Source organism: Lactuca saligna, chromosome 5, assembly GCF_052625555.1.
Source record: "Lactuca saligna cultivar CGN05327 chromosome 5, ASM5262555v1, whole genome shotgun sequence".
In the NCBI taxonomy this organism is placed as follows: domain Eukaryota; kingdom Viridiplantae; phylum Streptophyta; class Magnoliopsida; order Asterales; family Asteraceae; genus Lactuca; species Lactuca saligna.
The window spans coordinates 219,912,134-219,928,427 of NC_136421.1; the positions used below are offsets into that span (position 1 = coordinate 219,912,134).

Here is a 16,294-nt window from a genome sequence, read left to right on the forward strand (position 1 = left end):
GTTAAAACGTTTTTTTTTTTATTTTTTAAAATTTATTTATTTATTTATTAGAATTCACATGTGATTGTAAGAGGATGGGTGTGAGTACTACCTAAGTCTTAGGTTACTTAGTTAACTTTCTTTTTCATATCTATTATTATACATTGTCAAGATTATAAGTTATATATCTTTAGGATTTGATTATAGGTTCTGAGACCTAAAAGTTTGGTATTGATAACGAATGAATTTGGTGTAATCAGTGAGAGAAGAAGTATAAGGAGGGCGTTGGAATGTTTCTTTTATTTATTTATTAATTTGGTATAATATGGGGTTAATTTGTTTTTGAATTAATTAGCTTAACGTCTTGAGGGTCTTGTGGTAATCCATATATATGATTTATGATTGTTTGTTCATGACTTAAATAGATATTAGTAAAACTTTAGAGGTATGTTTTCTCCAATAAAGCTCTTATATTTTCTCAAAATATGTTACTATATATTCTATGTTTTTAACACTGTTATTGAAAAATATATGAAATAGTTGGAACATCTAGATAGTCCTCAATGCTATTCTTTTTCAAGCTAAAGATATAGAACAATAGTCTCGCAGAAATAGTGAACCGAAACATGCTTGCACTTTAAATATAAAATGTATGTTATGGAATTCCCTTTTTCCCGATTATATGTAATAATATTATAGAATATAGATATAGATGTCGTTGGGTAAAATTTTAATGTTGAATTACTTCTCATGGCATAGAATTGGTCATCCGAAGAAGTTGACCAAAAATGGTGTTCTCACAGAGTATTGTCCTGAAACCCAAGTCATATATCCTTGACCATATCGACTTTTAAACTTATCCGCGATGTCCCGAGTAAATGTTATTTTGTATGTTAACTTCTGGAACATCGCTATGAATTTGAGCCGTTGACAAGGAGTATCAACCACTGTATATACACGTACACCTTGAGGAACAGAAACATTTCCAATGGTGTAGATTGAGTTCGGCATACCTACATTAGTCACCGTCCTTGAGAACGTTTTGGTATCACCTCTTTTTAAAGTAACCACAAAAGAAGGATAGTTTAGCTCCGTTTCTGTCATATTTTTTATGCAAGAAAAGGGTTTCTTAACAATCATTGATATCTGTTTGGTTGTATACCCTAACCCACACAAATACGGAATGTAATCATCAGGTTGGATGTCAAAAACAAGACCCGGATCATTGGCTTTTGATGGGTTGACATGACCCGCACCAATAGCAAACATGTCCGCAGGAAGATCTGTTTCATGATCTACAATGGGTTCTCCATATAAGCTTACTTGACTTGCTGTCGTCATCATAGCTGACTTGATTGCAGCGGGAGACCATTCTGGGTGTCTGCTTTTCAACAGCGCTGCTACTCCTGCAAGGTGAGGACAAGCCATTGACGTACCAGACATGATCTTAAATGTTGGTAGTTTGATCATCATTGGCGTTAACAATGGCCAAGCTGCAAGAATGTCAACTCCGGGTCCGATGATGTCTGGTTTCAGGATTCCAGGGCTTGCGAGATTGGGGCCTCTTGAAGAGAAACAAGCCACCTCTGGAGCTGATTTTACACCGAGTATAGTTCCATGTTGAAGGATAGTTGCTACAGGAGATGAAGTCGAATTCAGATACTTTATGATCTCAAGTCCTTCCGTATAACCCACATTTGATGCAGGAAGAACGTGAGCCTCTGGTACTGTAGTCTCCGGACAAGCATTTCCGTTCCGAAGAACCATGGCAGCTCCTCCGGCATCCTTCACTACCCTACCCTTGTCAACTGTCCAAATCGCACCACCCATATCACACAACACTACCTTCCCGTTAACATCAATATTATCTAGCGATCCTCTGCTACACGTTGCTGCTTTGTAATCACCATTTCCACCAGGGTAAACAAGAGGCATGAGCTTTTGATGGAAGCTCTTTGGTTGGTATAACGATTCACCATGAAGTAATTTCTTGTTTCCGAGATAAACTGTCGTCCTTATTCTTCTATCAATGGTGCTAGCTCCAACTGTAAGGACCCATGGGGCTGTGTTTGACAGTGTTCCCTTAAAAGGCCCGGAATTACCTGCCGAACAGCTCACGAAGATGCCTTTTTGTATTGCTTTGAAGGCGCTAATTGCCATAGAATCTCGATAGAAGGGTACAGAAGATCCACCAAATGATATCGAAAGCACATCAACACCATCTCCTATAGCTGCATCCATCCCTGCTATACTGTCGCTTTCAGAACAATATTCCCGATTGCATACTTTATACATAGCCAAGTGTGCCAGTGGCGCCATCCCAGCGGCTGTGCCATTAAAATTTCCAAATATATTTGCATTATCTACGAAATTCCCTGCCGCAGTACTTGAAGTGTGAGTCCCATGGCCTAGTGAATCTAACGGAGAACTTGTACTGCTAACAAAGTTTCGCATTCCGATCAGTTTGTTATTACAATATTGTTTAACTCCGACTTCACATCTTCCTTTCCATCTTTCCGGTGGAGTGGGAACACCAAAATCATGGAATGATGGATGTTGAGGAGTGGTTCCGGTGTCTAGAACCCCGATTATGATTCCTTTCCCGTGGTTGGAATCTTTCCACAAACCTGAATTGTGGGTTAATCCCAAAAACTGCGTTGAATGAGTTGTATGCAACCGGAAGTGTCTTTCGGGACTTACAGATACAACTCCTCTCATATTCTGGATTGCATTTGCTTGCTGTGTTGACATTTGTGCAGCAAATCCTGTAACAGCATGGTGGTATGCATGAATGATCCTAATTGGTTTCCATGATTTTGAGGTGGTGTTATAATTACCGATTTTTGACAAAAATAAGTTATAACGTTGTTCAAGGTCGTGTGGTCGATGATCTAGAGAGAGTTGTTGGCCTTGAGGTGAAGTTAATTGAACAATGTAGGTTTTGGTTTTGAATTGATAGGCTTTGCATGTAGGAAAGGCAGTGAAAATGGTAAGTAAAATAAAACTCATAATTGTTGGCAACATTTCTCACTATCGTACGTACGTTCGTACATACATACATAATATATATCATTGAAGGAGTAAAAGTTTGCCTTCCACCTCAAGATTCAAGAGGTACCCGGGGCAAAATTACACATTTGCGCGACATGAAGTGGTTTACTGATCATTGTTACAACTTCCCTCTATCCAGACGAATAAGATAGAGACGTTTCAAGTTTCAACTCCATCCTCCAGATTACCTATATACATATAACTTGCTTTTCAGACTTGGAAATTAAGTATTTCATAAAAAAAAAAATTGGCCTTTATATACATATATCAATTTTGATTTCTTTTTTAATGCGTCTCTCCACTTTTTATAAATTTGTAATTATTTAGTTTGCAAATAGATCTTCATCCATTTCTAAGCCATTTTCTATAGTATTTGGTTATATATAATTTATAATATTTCACTCTACTAGTAGTAATGGTACACATCATTAATTGTTGCTCAATGAATTATGATAATGTTAAACGAGAAAAATGTCACTTTTTGCCCATCTCTAAATCGTTTTTTGCTATTACAGTTCACATGTGATTGTGAGAGGATTGGGTTGAGTACTACCTAAGTCTTACGTTTCTTAGTTAACTATCTTTTTCAGATCACTTATTATCCTTGTTAAGATTTACAAACTATATATCTTTAGAATTTGTTTGCAGTTTCGAGGTCTAAAAGTTTGGTATTGATAATGAATATTGAATTTCACATAATAAGTGAGAAGAATGGATCTTCATCCATTTTAGTTTTTTAGTCTTTTATAATTATTTCACTATATGTGACATTCCTTATTTTTCATAACAAAAAAAAAAACTTTTCTTTACATTTACAAAATCACAATACCTTTGTTCGTGAAAAACTCCAGTATAATGAAACGTTTTGTGGAAACTGTCTTGTTTTATTTAAAATATCTTTAGTAAAGATGTTTCAAAATACAGAATCGTAAGGATGTCATACACAATACATAATATATGTTAAAATGTAAATACATAATGGTCATGAACACTATTGCAGGTTGTCTTTCAAACACTCAGTACCTTAATCAAGTCCAACAGTTTTAGCCCTCTTACCTGTAATGTATATAATTTGATTGGGTTTGGGAAACCTGATGAAACACATACGGTTTTCAATCTCACAATATTATTATGATAACCATCAATAACTATTAAACTTGCAAAACCAATTATTACCACACAATATAGAGATATATAATCCAACCAAGATATATATAAGCTACTATAACCATACATACCCATCCCAATCGGATCTCACAAATCCTAGTCCATGATCATCTAGAAGAAACACATTACCCGATGAGTCATTTAGAACAATGGTTGACTACACAGCTAGGGGAGTCCTTAGCCAGTGTAAGTTATAAAGGCACCCGAGCATTGAGAGTATTTGATAAATATGGTATCACATTTCATCTACATAACAACAATCGAACTAATAATTCTTCTCCTACCTTCTTGTGATGCAACTCTCCTAGATCTCGACGTCGAATCCGAAGTCCATTTACCTTTCACACTTTTTCCTTAAGGGTTGGTTCTCTCTACTCGGGTCCGAACCGTTATTTGTTGCCACTTACAACTGATCAAAGCCCAAGATGGCTCTACATATGTTATTCTTAGAACTTTTTCTTCTTGGAAGAAACTCTTGGTTGTCATATGAACGAGTTTAGCATCCCCAACACAATATCACTACTTATACCTTCAACAAGTGATCTTCTCACATAACATGGCCACAATCCGATCAAGATCCTGACAAGTACGGAGTTATCTACCAATGTAAATGTAAATAAAATGGTATTATAGGGTTTTACTAATGTAAATGGAAATTTACTATTATCAATGATGATTTCTAAATTCGGTACCATTCCTCCCTGTTCAATAGGATGACTAAAATTGTCGCGTTCTAACTAATCCTCTGGTAATGATCCTTCCAATCATCTTTAAAGTATTTGGGTGAAAACGCACAACGAAAATTAATAGGTTTAAACCTATATGTTGCTGGTGGTACTTGAACCTGCACTTGTTCTTTCGTCCACCAATGGAACTTCAGTCCTAACTCTTGAGTCACAAACTTGACTTTTATCGAAGACACCCGCTTCTTTCTAAATTGGGTCGTAAAATCAACCCACGATAATGTCTTTATTTCAGCTACAGTAATAGGCCGAATGGTCACACTCTAATGACCTTCCATTGCATAATGTAGTGGATACATAAGGAACTATACTCTTTCCTCGATCAGACAGACCTTAACATGACATACATCTTCCATCTTGTGTTAACAACCTGGTATTTCCTCCATTGAACATGGGAGTTCGAAATACAACCACATCATAATAAGTAGCAACTTTGTCTACTAGTTTCTTAGTTTTAACAAATGTTGCGATTCTTTTGTCGATCGATGTGATTATCTCCTTCTTCAATCTCCCAACTAAAGTAAATCAATACACAAGACATGGTTCTCTAAACTAATTTACTCACTTCGCAAATTCAAATTAATCAGACTCGATCCTTCATGACCACTTGGCCCTGAACCAAAACCACTTTCTTATTCATCACCATAACGGTGGTAATAATGGAAACAAACAAACAAACTCAACTACTAGTGCCTTAGTAACTTTGCATGTCTTCCTAATCCAAGTGTGAATTTTGTGCTTTGGGTTGTAGAAGCCTATACCACCTTTTACACATACTCATACTCGTCCTAAGAATTGTCTCGTAGTTCCCAAGTCACTACGCATGATAAGCACAAAACAATTTAACATATAAGTTCGTGTCCAAATGGTCACTTACAATAATTTCCCAACACTCGATTAGGATTTCCATGTCTTTTCTAGGCGCTTTAATAATAACCACGTGCTTTACTGAAAACTTATTAAAGTTTCCTAGACTTCTCCTCTAAGATTCTTCTCATGCATATGCTTGATTTAGCATACTCTAACATTTTTCCTAGGTCTTTAGGAATTTCCACTTCTGAACTCTTCATATAGATTCCTTCCAGTATAGTGCATAGTCTATAGGGCACACTATATATGAGTGTACTATGGTGGTACGAAGACAAACACTCTTTAATTAGCTGTACCACCTTTTGACACATGAAAATCATGATGCATATCATTCTATCTATTCACTTGATCATCTTTTACTTTATAGGATCCAATACTAAATGTCTGTCTCTTATTTCTATATCTGTCATGTCTACTTTGTAAGTGTTAATCCTAGGAAGTCTGCATCGTAGTGGCATCTCAACGTGCCTCACTACCTTCCACTTAGTTATTTTTCATCTCTTGACATTAATATTTCTCCTCGTGTAATACCATAGATTTATTGCCTCTTTGTCTAATTATTCTATCTTACTAAAGAAGTTGTAACGTCCATAAAATTCATAAACATTTTAAACTTTTCAAACATCCAAAAAAACCATTTATTATAAATTGTTTTCAAAAAAGTTTGTCATCAGAGTAATTCCCAGAAGTCATAACACAAAATATGAGGAAGTTCACGATCAAGCCTTCGCCTTCGCACGATCATCAGAAGTACCTGAAACCATAATCCAAAACTGTAAGCTCGAAGCTTAGTGAGTTCCCCCAAAATACCACCACATAATCATGACTGGACCACTCCCAAGCCTTCAGCATGACTGGACCGCCTCGTAGGGCCTACAGTCTATCCGGACCACTCGTCAGGCCTTCAGTCTGACTGGATCGCCTCACAGGCTTCAGTCTAACCGGACCGCCCTAGGTCTGTTGGCTTACAGCACAAAGCAGGACCTCCTCAACCCAACCACATACATACATACATACATACATACATACATACATACATACATACATACATACATACATACATACATGTCGACATATAAACAACAATTAAACACATAACCAGTCTACAGACAGTCAACCGATCTACAGATCACTAGCATAGAAACATCCTATCTACCAAGATACTGATCTAACAGATCATAACCACATAGAAACATCCTATCTACCAGGATACCGATCTAACATATCACAACAATAACAAAGCAGGATAACAATCCAAAGGGTCGGGCATGGTGCCTTCGACCCCTGAGTATAGTGAGGAAAACTCACCTCACAAGCAGTGATGTCTTACAAATACAACTCTCAATCATAGCTTCGAACTCAACTGCCTACAACCACCAAGAGACTAATTCCATAAGAATCCCGAAATGCCCAAAATGCCCCTTAAAGTCAAACTTGGTCTACCATGGTCAAAGTCAAAGTCAACAGTCCATGTTGACCCAACTCTTCAAGTGCATCTAGGAACTCGTCGAGTTCCTTCAGTGTTAAGAAAATTGGGAAGAACCACAGCCAACTCGTCGAGTTATTTTATCAACTCGCCGAGTTCGCACAATATCCAGAACACTGGAAAACTCAATCCAACTCGTTAAGTTAGCAGAGCAACTTGTTGAGTTTTCCTAGCCTTAATGAATTCAGACACTTCTAAGCAAAAACCAAAGCCCCAAACTATATATGTGGTCATTTAGGACTGAAATACCACGTAAATCTGCTAGCTTTACGTTAATGCATGGCATCAAGAGGGATAAAACACTCAAATAAAGCTTATCAAGTAACCTAGGGCATGAAGGAGGACCAAGACTTGATAAAGTTGGCAACTTTAAGTCCATGTAGTCCATGAGATGTCCAGATCTAAAACCATGGCTCTATAACATGCTGTAATCCAAGAATAGTCCCACAATAAGCTAATAATGGTCATAACTCTCAAAAGAAGAGATCTAACAAAAGGATGGTCAAGGTATCAACTTTATACCTCCAAATGGCTGCAACAACACTAGAAATCTTGGATCTAAAGCTTCTCTCTTCAGGTATGTAGCACCAACTTCAACTCCTTTAAGAAAAAACACCAAAGAACGCCCTATAAACTCTTACACACTCAAAATGGGGGAAGGAGGCTCGATTAGGGTTTTTATCTGGACAAGGAGGCGATGAGGAAAGCCAATAATGAGAGTTAAGGCCTTTAAATAGGGAGAAAACCCAAAAAATTAAGGTTTTCAAGTTCAACCTTCAACTCGTCGAGTAGACATTGAAAAATACGCGGGCATTAGATACTCTACACGAAGAGTTGGAGCCCTCCAACTCATCGAGTTGCCTTGAAAATATTAAAATAAAATCTTAAACTCATACCTGAAGATTGGGATGTTAGAGAAGTAAGTTACCCAACATTTCACCAATTAACGACTATATTCATCATCCTAGTCCTGAATGTTAAGGTCAACTTAAAATATTGGGGAATTTACATAATGATGTGCTAGAAGTAAATTGTCACTCAATATTATTAAATTATAAGTCAGATCATCCTACATATGGTACATAACAACTCTTAACACACCACTCGAACTACATACTACATTGTAAAGAGAGACAAAGTCTCGACCTAATGAGTCCAAAAACTTTATTGGCCTTACCTTTTGTCTTTTTTGAATTCTATGAATTCTTCTTAGCATCTTATATAACTTCAACTTTGATTTCATTAAAGTATTTATCACCATCTTCAATACGTATAAATATGTAATCAATAAGTATCTCAATCTAGTCGGCAGCAAAATTGCCAGGCGGTGGGACGATTTCATGGATCATGCCAAAGTTCTATCATCCGGCCAAATGAAATTGTGTTTTATTCGTGCAATACTCCTTCGAAGGTACTATTATTTTACCAAACGTACTCTAAAGTACAATACCACTATGTAGATATTAATATACTATTTATGAAGCTACCGATGTTAACTATCATAATTTTCCTTATCTCCTCGGAAAGTTACATGCCAGTTCTAATATAGTAATTAAACATTTAGAATCTTGTAAACATAAAATCTCCTTTTTTAGATCAAGGTTGGTAATAGACCTCAAATCCTTTCAATTATTAGCATTCTAGGTAGGTAACCTAAAGCATGTTATAACACATATCATTTAACACATATTAGCATATAAAGCATCTCTCCTACTAGTATGCTAGTGCACCTAATAGCAAGTAAGGTATACAACTTAAGGCATGCTATAAAATAACTTTGCTAGCACATAATCAATTAAGGCATATACCCTAAAGTATTCTACTACCTGTGTCTATATAATAATAGTTTTGATATAAAACTAAAAATATCCTAGACACATCTCTCACCATCATCAATTAATCTCTAAGTTTAAGTTTAGAAATAATCAAAATTCCTATTTTGCTTAAACTAATTCTCTGATACCAACTGTGACATCCCTTATTTTTCACAACCAAAAAACTTTTATTTATGCTTTAAAAATCATAATATATTTGTTTGTGGAAAATCTCATTACAATAAAACATTTTGCAGAAATTGGTACATGTGATGTATATAATTTGACTGAGTCATGTTGGGATACCTGGTGAGACACATAGGGTTTTCAATTACACAATGTTATTATGGTAATAATCCATAATTATCAAACCTACAAAACCAACTGTTTTGGCATAACATTAAGTTGTTCAGACCAGTTCCGATAATGTGGCCTTTAGGTTGCAACAGTGTGGTGACTGGGGAAGTAGCTGAATGTTTTGGCATTTAGTGCCCACGACGTGGCCAAGGGAGGCCCACGATGTGGAGGCACCATCCTCTTGGCAATTAGTTGTGGTTTATCCGATTTCATGAGTCAAATGAGTCTTATCACAATACTGTGTACGATGCTAGTTGTATTTATGACTCCTACATTATGTGTTGGACTGAGCCCGTTCATTTGTTGTGTTGGGCCCATATGTGTGATGAGTGGAGCCTGTTTGTATGTTGGGTTCGGCCTATATGTATAATAGATGGATCCTGATATGTTGTTAGAGCCTATTAAGTGGGTGGGGCTCGTCATGATGGGCGAGGCTCGATATGTGGGCGGGGCCCGATGTTATGTATGGTATGTGGTATTTTGGGGAATTCACTAAGCTTTTTACTTATGGTTTTTGGTTTACACATATTTAGGTACTTACATTTCCAAAGGGAAGGGCCCAGATTGACTAGATAGCATCCCCTGATGGCTTTTCCATACTAATTATATTTGTATTACTCTGATGTTTAGAAAATACAATTCACTATAACTAGTTTTGGAACGAATGGTTTTATGGAATTAATGGTTTAAAAATGAAAATTTTTATTGGTATTTTTGGTAATTTACAATTTGGTATTAGATCCTTGGTTTGAGGGATTCAGGTATACTCTCGAGTGTGTCTGAACTCAAACTAAGGAATTGTTAATCTTTTTGAAGGAAAATAAGATTTTCCAAAAAGATTTTTACAATGTAAGGGTGTGATGCATACAATAAGCCAAGCTCAAGTAAGTGATTCCTATAATACCCTTACATGTTAATGTTATATGTTGTGCATGCTAGATGTTAGCATAAGGATATGTTTAGGGTTTCATGATAGAATGCCTATTAGGAGATTTGTCTATTAGGTAGGATACATGTTGATGTTTTGTGTCCTGTAGACTCTAACTACACGAATGTTGTTTGATTTGTGCTTCGTAGGACTTATACTAATGTGAATTAACTATTAAATGAATATGTTTAGTTACATATTGCAAAGGTTAAATAATTGTAGAGTGATTGACCTAGCCCTATTACGCAACTCTTGTTTGATTCCAACCGTTGTAGGGTTGAGTCTTTTAATTGAAAAAATATTTAAGTTTTTTTTACATGTAATTGTAATCATGTAGTAGTTAGCTGAAATTACTCAGAGTTTTTCAGTAGCTGATGGTAGGGTGAGGTGGCTCCCCTAGGAGAGCCTAGGAAGTGCGTTGGTGTGATTGGTGCTCTATTTAGCGAGTATTATGAGTATAAGTATGTGAAGGTTACTTAGATGATTCATGAAGATTCTTAAGGAAAGTATGCATAGGTGTGGAAGGTAGTATTGGGCCCATACTACTAAAAACACAAGATCCGTACTCAAATTAGGTAAAGTCACAAGGATTCTCGGAAGCCCGTAGAATGAGGAATTCTTCGGGTATGTTTTGATCATTTGTATGGTTGTTTTTCAGTATGGTGATGAACACTAATGGAGCAGTTGTTGGTTCTAGTTCTGGTTCAAGATTTGGTGTTGAGTTGATTGATAAGAGGATTTGCGAGTTTGTTTTGTCTGAGATCACTCGCGATATTTTGAATTTAACTCCTATGATGTTTGGTACTATTAATGAGGGGATCATGGAAATGATGGAAGATTAGATTGGAGATTTTCGTGCCGAGATTGCAGCTGGTATGATTAGGATGCAGACACTCTCTTTTCAGGAGTTTAAGGCTTGTGGAGCCCTAGATCTTTTGGGGAAGAAGGATCCTATTGCTAGTAGGCGATGGATTGCTGACATGGAGAATGCTCAGTGGACTAGTTTCTGCCCTGAGGGATCGAAAGTGAGATTTTTATCTTGACTTTTAAGTGCGGGGTCTGTGATTAGCGGAAGGAGGATGGTCACTCTCTGGGAGATGAGGCCATGTCTTGGACTGATTTTGTGGAAATATTCAGGGTTGAGTTCGCAAACTGTCATCGAGGTGCAGTAGTTGGCAAGGGAGTTTCAGGACCTTTTTCAGATGATAGAGACTATGGTGGAGACTATTGTCAAGTTCATGGACATGGCTTTATTAGTTCTACAATACTTTGCAGATGAGGAGATGAATAAGACAAGGTACAATGATATGTTATTGGATGATATTCGTGAGTTGGTAAGCATGTCGAGCTATAAGACCTTTGATGACATGATTGCCAAAGCCCGAGAACGAGAGATTGAGCTACAACTTCGAACAAAGCACGAGACAGAGCATGTTCTAACTGTAGTAGTTCAAGAAATGAGGCTCATGACTCAGGATTTACGATGGGGAGGCCATCAAGTCCAGGGTCGTTATCCCAAGTATGGGAGGACTCATGAGGGGAACTATCATGAAAATGAAAGGGGCTACTTAAGTTGAAGTCAAGATGGTCATTTTAGCAGGGATTTTCCTCAGGGTTCGACTCCGATTTGTTTTCACTGTAATCAGGTGGGATACAAGAAGGTCGACTATCTGAGGTTGATGAGTGGAGTGGTGAGGGCTCCTGCTCTGGATACACTGAAGATTACTGGTGGATGTAAGGGAAATGGAGAGGCTCCAGTTGCGAGAATCAAAGCATTTAAGTTGTAGACTAAGGAAACCCAAGTTCTATTAGAACTTGTTACATGTATGTATCACATTCACTTCCTTCATGTTGTTATTATTGATGCATATGATTATGTAATTTTGTATGAGACGTTATGTTTGGCTTAGTTAAGTCTCCACCTAAGGATCGTAGTTTCTTTATGTTGCTTGGTTATTATTATAGGAGGGTTTAACATATTTCATTCTGCATGCCAAGAATTATGTTTGAAAAAGTACCTGGATGAGCCTATTGCAAGCTTCAGTTCGTGAGGCGACGGTTATTGATAGCATAAGCCCTATGTAGGAGTAAATTGAGTGTCCTGCTTAGAATATCAACATCCGGATTGATTTTGGTGGTTTCAGCGCATTAGGTCCGAGGGGCTTGCAGTGTTAGTTCATCGGATTTTTGGAATTTGAGATGGTCAAGATCTTTCGTGGTTAAAAGGTATAATGGACTGGTCAGAATGCAGGTTCAAGGTGAGTTTCCATCAAATTCATGTTTTCAGGGATGAGAGTGTGGTCCTCACATTAGATGATTCTAGGAGAAGATCTTGTTGTAATTGGTTGTCCCTTTTGAGACAACGGAGATAGAGTTCAGAGGTGCTTGTGCCGCGTAGGTTCGATGTCAGTTGAAGGGTCGGTTAGCTCGTTGAATTGATCGTTATCGTTAGTAGGGTAAGAGCTGTCATGATCTATCAACTTCCAGGCATGGGTGATGCATGTCTACATGGGTTTTTCCTAGTAACAAGTGAGTTGATGTATTGGTTATCTATATGTTCCAATAGTGGGTTATTAATTCTTTTTCATTAGTTGAGGTTGTTCAAGGATTTGTAATGTATCAGGAACAGGTGCTTTAGATGCAACAATCTATTGTCGAGAGTATCGAAGTGGTTAATATGGCATGGGGTGTAGGTACCCTTGCTTGTTCGGTCTTGGAATCTTAGTTCTTGTAAGCTTAGGATGATAATGGTAGATTAGTAAGATTGTGAGATGGTCGGAAACCCATTGGTTATAAGGTTGACAGAGTGCAGCTGAATCTAAGTGTAGGAGAATCTTTTAGATTAATGGGAATATTATCAAGTGTGAATCATTGTGGAATTCTATATTTTAGGTCTAGTGGAGAGCCAATTCTCATTGTGGTAATAGTCGGGGTTTATGCCAGTAACAATGTTCACTGTTCGATTATAATCAGGGAGGAAAATGCTGAGTATTCTAGTTATCTTGTCCGAGGACGTGAAACACTAGTAGTCGCGTGTTATTGGTTTGTGGCTAGGTTTAGGTTGAGGGTTGTGTTAGAACCTCTCTACTTATTCTTGTATGATGAAGGCTTTAGGACTTAAAACACAACTCGATCGCCTGTTGGGGTGCAAAATTTTGGGATCTCGGATCATATTGATTTTGGTTCAGTTTTTTGGATAGTTGGCAAGACCATGGGATGGACCCATAGCTTTAGTGAATGTATGGCAGGACTACGGACTGGCCCGTAATATCTGTTAGGATGACTTTTTCTATTTCGAGAATGGTTGTAAGACTGTAAGGGGATCACAACCTTCGTTCAGGATGAGTCGGGATCATTATTATTATTAAATTGCCTCGTTTGTCTATGCTAGCTTGGGTGAGACTCATGGGTGAGACTCATTTGGTTATGCTAGTTTAGGTGAGACCCGCGGGCGACGCCCAATTGGTCATGTTATCTTGGGTAAGTGGACCATTCAGACATTTGAAGTCATGCTCAAGGTATGCGATTTTGGTTGTGTGTTTCCAGGTCAGTGATGGAACGTTGGCAAGATCAAGGTGATATGTAATCTAACATTCAAGTATAGTAAATGGTGTCATAAGGAATCATAAATCATTAAGTGTATAAGTCATAAGCATGGGACCCTATAGTGTTTGGCATGGGTGGGGAGTTAGATCAAGTTTAAGTTTAGAGAGAGAAACTCAGTGATCAACAGGTTGGATCCGTGGGGTGGATAGGCTAGGGTAGCTTTCATCAGTTACAATCTTGAGCGGAGTCTCATTGTGCGGCCATGCATGAGATTGCCAGTCTCAAGGACCGGTTAAGTACTCAAGATCCCATTTTATTAAAAGGTCATCATGGAGTCAGGAGTTCTCGAATAAATCGAATATGTGAATTGTTGGTTATCAGTATGTGAGTTATGTAATGGTTTGGCACCAATGGTTAAGACATGTGTTGGGAGTCACCTTCTTTTTTTGGGTACTACATTATTTTTAAGATCCCAAAAATCATGACCAAAATTTCATTTTTGATATAATGATTCATAAAACAATTTATAGAAAACATCATCAAGTTAGTTCATTTCATAAAAACCATAGACCATATGTCTCAAAAGCATGTCATAATATAGTAACAATGTCAGAGTACAAATCCCACGAATCTCATATGTGGAAAATCGTGTATGTGATGCGCTTTTACCATGTCAGCTCCTTTCCTTTTGAGGAAGAAGTACCAGAAACCAAAACTAAAAATCATAAAAACAAAGCCAAGTGATTTCCCCCATCATACCACATACCAGATATAACACATACTATCTAACATATCTGGGTACTAGCTACCCTTGCAGTTTCTTTCAACCGATAACTTTCCTAGAATACTAGGGTGATGGCCTACCCCTTTAGTCCTTTCAACTGGTAACTTGCCCAGAATATTAGGGTGTTGGTCTACCCCTTCGGTCCTGTCGACCGGTACCTTGCCTAGCATATCAAGGTGCTGGCCTACCCCTTCGGTACCAGGGACTATTTCACCCCTACTTCTACTACATAGCATCCTAGTGCATAAACATATAATTCATATACTGCCTAGCTTATCCGGGTGTTGGCATACCCCTTCGGCCCTATCGACCAGTACTAGGGTCTATCATACCCCTCCTACCACTATCACATAACATTGTAGCATATTATCACATAAGCATAATTTTGTATTAGTGTCTAAGCCTGTAACTTTATTTGGTAAGTACTTGACCCGGTTGTGCATGGTCCTTTTGGGTTGCCTTCACCAAAGAAACTTGATAGGATGATTTATGGAGAAAGAGGATTAATTATGATTTATTAATATATTATATAAATAATATATTAAAGGTGAAATCATATTGTTTAATTAATATTAGTCAAGAATTAATTAAGAATTAGTTTTGTGACTAAAAGACATTAATTAAACTTAGGGGACTGGAATTGTATTTATAAGATAGTTACAATTGGGCTATGGATCACCTTGGAACATAGGTTGGACGAATTCTATGCGAAGCCCATAAGGAATTCATCCAAGGGCTAATCTAAAGGGAGTCCATTGGCTGCTTAGGGCCTAAGCAGTCAAATTAGGGTTTCCTAGTTGATAACCCTAATTGCCTTACTATTTAAGGACCCCTATGGCCCCAAAAACGTGTGGAACTCTATTAGAAGAACCCTAGAACATTTTGGTGCCTCCTCCCTTTCTCTTTGTTCATCCTCTTGCTTGTGGTGTTTGTAAGCCATTAGAGGAGTGATACGTGTAACTCTAAGCTCCAAAGACAAGGAGATTCAAGCCATTGAAGAAGAGGTAATCATCTATATCTATATTCTTATGTCTATTTTGAAATATATCACGAGATCTAGGGTTTATAAATCTTGGATGAATTGCATGTACAATAGAGAGACCTAGATCTAAGCTTTAGGGTTTGCATGAGCACATAAGATGTTCTTTTGGCTAAAACCCATCAGTGGTATCAAAGCCTTGATTGGTTTCTGTTATATGTGATGCAATGTTTGTTTATCTGCTGAAAACTAAGTTTTTCGCCTCTGCCTGACCCGACTCGGTGAGTCCAGGTAGTGACTCGGTGAGTTCGGGAGTCAGGCAGAAGATATTTCGGGATTTATTGTTGTTTTGTTGAAGGATAATTGCTAAAATCATTTTCTTATGATAAAATCCAAATTTTATTAATTCTATGTGATTATCCTTACCAAAACAAAAGATAATTTCAAATTGTTTGAATAATAATTTTCATATATGATAAAAGTTGATTATTTAAATTATTTGGTAAATTATCTTGTAAATAATCTTGATTGGGTCAAATTTATATATTCATTAAATTAATTGTTTAATTTAAAAATTATTTGCTATTTGA

At 37.3% G+C, this 16,294-nt stretch overlaps 1 pseudogene; it reads right to left on the reverse strand.

The window, feature by feature from the left end:
• Positions 1–702: 702 nt before the first annotated feature.
• On the reverse strand, positions 703–2,988 carry LOC145046280 (subtilisin-like protease pseudogene; annotated as a pseudogene).
• Positions 2,989–16,294: the final 13,306 nt, after the last annotated feature.